General features: G+C 43.3%; 1 protein-coding gene across 1 annotated transcript in view; it reads left to right on the top strand.

The window, feature by feature from the left end:
* Positions 1 to 2,637, top strand: part of FBRSL1 (fibrosin like 1) — a 676,121-nt gene that overhangs the window by 408,923 nt on the left and 264,561 nt on the right.

Below are 2,637 nucleotides of genomic sequence, written 5' to 3'. Positions count from 1 at the left end.
AGACTTCAGTGTAAGTTATACATAATCCAGAAGGGAAACAGAAAGAAAAAGCTTCAAGTTGGGCAGACGTGGAAGGGGCAGCAGGATGTCAGCTCAGCATGTTGACATGCCACAATCTGTTAGCTCAGTCTCGTTAACACTTGGACCAATAAGGGAGTAGATAGACAGAACTGGAGTAGAAGATTTGGCAACATCAGAGAAACCCAGACACAGTCGCTGCAAAGAATGTGAGTTACTTGGTCTGCGAAATGTTGTCTAGTTGGAATAAAACTGAACTGTTAAGTTTAACCAGCAGTGAGAGTACAACCCCGAGCACTTTCTTCAGTGGGTATCAGCTGTTCCTGGAAGTAATTCTGTTCTCGGTTGCGTAAGGGGACAAATACGCTGGGGCCATTCTGAATGAATGGGAGTGGGGTGATGTTTCCTGTACTGTAGTACTCAGCTCCCTTCCTGGGTTCTCCAGAGTCTGGATGCTCTTTTGGACACTCTCCAAGACTCATCAGTTTTCTTGGACAGCACAAAGGGACGGCTGGTTGTAGAGGACCGAGATGGGGAGAGATTCTTGAATATTATAAAGAGCAGTTTAACAGTATTTAAACTGTGAAGCTATATAGCATGATGGGTCCCAGGTTGTGAAGAAATTTGTGCCAGAGGGAAAATGGCTCTTAGGAAGTTTGTTTTACTGAGTTTATTATACTGTTGAAATTCATGCTTTAAAAAATTGTGGCACCTGATGCCAAGTGCTTTGAAGTCAGTGGAGCGAGTTAAAAAAAATTGTCATGAGCCCGGTGAAAGTTGTAAAGAAGTAAGTGCTAGCAGCCTTTATGGGAATGCTCTTTGGGAAATTTAACAGAAAACTATCACTTTCCTTTATGTATTTCAAACCAGGTGATGGAATTTAATAGAGAATTCTGTCCTGGCGTGGAATTCTGTTGCGTTGTTAAAGCAAAATGTAAAAAGATTATTTTGGATTACAAAATTCCATAGGTAATTTATAGTAATTTCTGTAGCTCTTTATTGAAATTGTATGAAACAATATTGAACACGTCCCTCCTACGTTCTGTAGGTTTCCTCCAGGAAGGAACCATTCTGTTCTGCAGCTTCCATAACCCCGTGTGTTCCGGACGTCGCCCATCTCCCTGGACTGGGCGGTCTATTCCTGCCGGGGGGGAGGGGTCTTGCTGTCCTGCTCAGGATCACACTGATCATCAAGTTTAGGGTGAGGAAGACATTCCCCCCCACCCTCAGCTCAGACTGGCACATTGTGAGGGGGTTTTGCCTTCCTTTCTAAAGTGGCACATACCCAATTTCCTAAGCTCATCTGAGCATGTACTAACCAACTACTTCTACGTCACTGCAGTGGCAGGGCAGTGGAAGTTCCCTCATCTCCCCCGTTTTTCCCTATGGCATAGTAGAGTGTTCTTAGTGTTTTAGGTATTGTGCTTTGTAATTGTGCATGAGAGTTTAAAGTGGTAATTTCTGGGGACTCCTTGAGTTAACAATTGCCTGTGAATTCATGGAAATGGACTGGATGGCTCAGGAGTCTCCTTGCAATCCTTTACTTCTGTGCACTTTTTACTTTAGCACAACAAATGCTTAGGAGCCCTGGTGGGACCATCTAGAATCAGTGACTGACCGTTAATAATACAGAAAAGGTCCTCCCCCCACCCCATATTGTTGGTATTACTTCTATAATTGTTTTTCTCACTATTGGTAAGAAAAAAAACTCTTGGGGGCTTCATGATGAAAATACGTTTGCTTATTGAAAATGTTTTCTCTTCCGTAGAGTTTGTTACTGAACCGTCAAGTTGCTTCTGGGTGTTGAGCTGTTTTCAGTTGTTTTTCTTTTTTTCAAAAAGCATTAAATAATTTTGTTTCAAAATCCCCCTGCCCCTTGCCTTCTCCATCCGACATACATTCAGCATGTAACACACAACGTGACTTATTGAAAAGGAAATATTTATAAATTGCAACATTTTCCCAGTCTTGAAATCCAGCATCATGGTGAGTTGATTGCAATAGCATCCAAAGATGCCTGCCAACTGGACTGGTCTCTGTGAGGAACAGAGTTTAACAAAAGTTTGTTACAGGGCTGTAGTTGTTCTTTGTAAAGGTCAGAGGTTGCTTTGCCACAGCGTGAAGAGGGAGCTTCAGCAGCCTCCAAGTAAATGGTGGTCCGAGGCAGTGACCACTGATTTTCAGGCTGGGTCATGAGTGAATCTCACCTTCCTTTAATATTCCTTGCCCCTGTTGTTTGCTTCCTTTGTCACTGTTTAACTAGCATGGCCAAATTCTTACAACACAAGTCCTTGGTATACTCTAAAATAGATCTTGAGAAGCAGAGACAGCATAACGATGTGGACACTTTTTCATCTTGCCCCTAACTTAGCTGAGACTGACAGCTGCCCAGGTGGAAGTCACAAATTCACCGTCCAAAGAGTGATTTCCAAACTGCTACGTTTCAGCCCCGGCCGCCAGGCCCATGGGGGCAGTCAGGCTCCTTTTAAATTTCCCGGCCTGGAAAATGTTATAAGAAAGGAAAAGAGTTAAAAACAAAAATTGTGAGAAGGTGCCAACTGGCAGTCAGGAAGTGAGTGCAGATTCTAGGCCACAGGCCAGTGGAGTCTTAGCACAGCA

This window comes from Alligator sinensis, unplaced genomic scaffold (assembly GCF_000455745.1).
Source record: "Alligator sinensis unplaced genomic scaffold, ASM45574v1 scaffold748_1, whole genome shotgun sequence".
NCBI classification, from domain to species: Eukaryota; Metazoa; Chordata; order Crocodylia; family Alligatoridae; genus Alligator; species Alligator sinensis.
The sequence above is the reverse complement of the archived record's forward strand: the minus strand, read 5'-3'. Positions and strand labels throughout refer to the sequence as shown.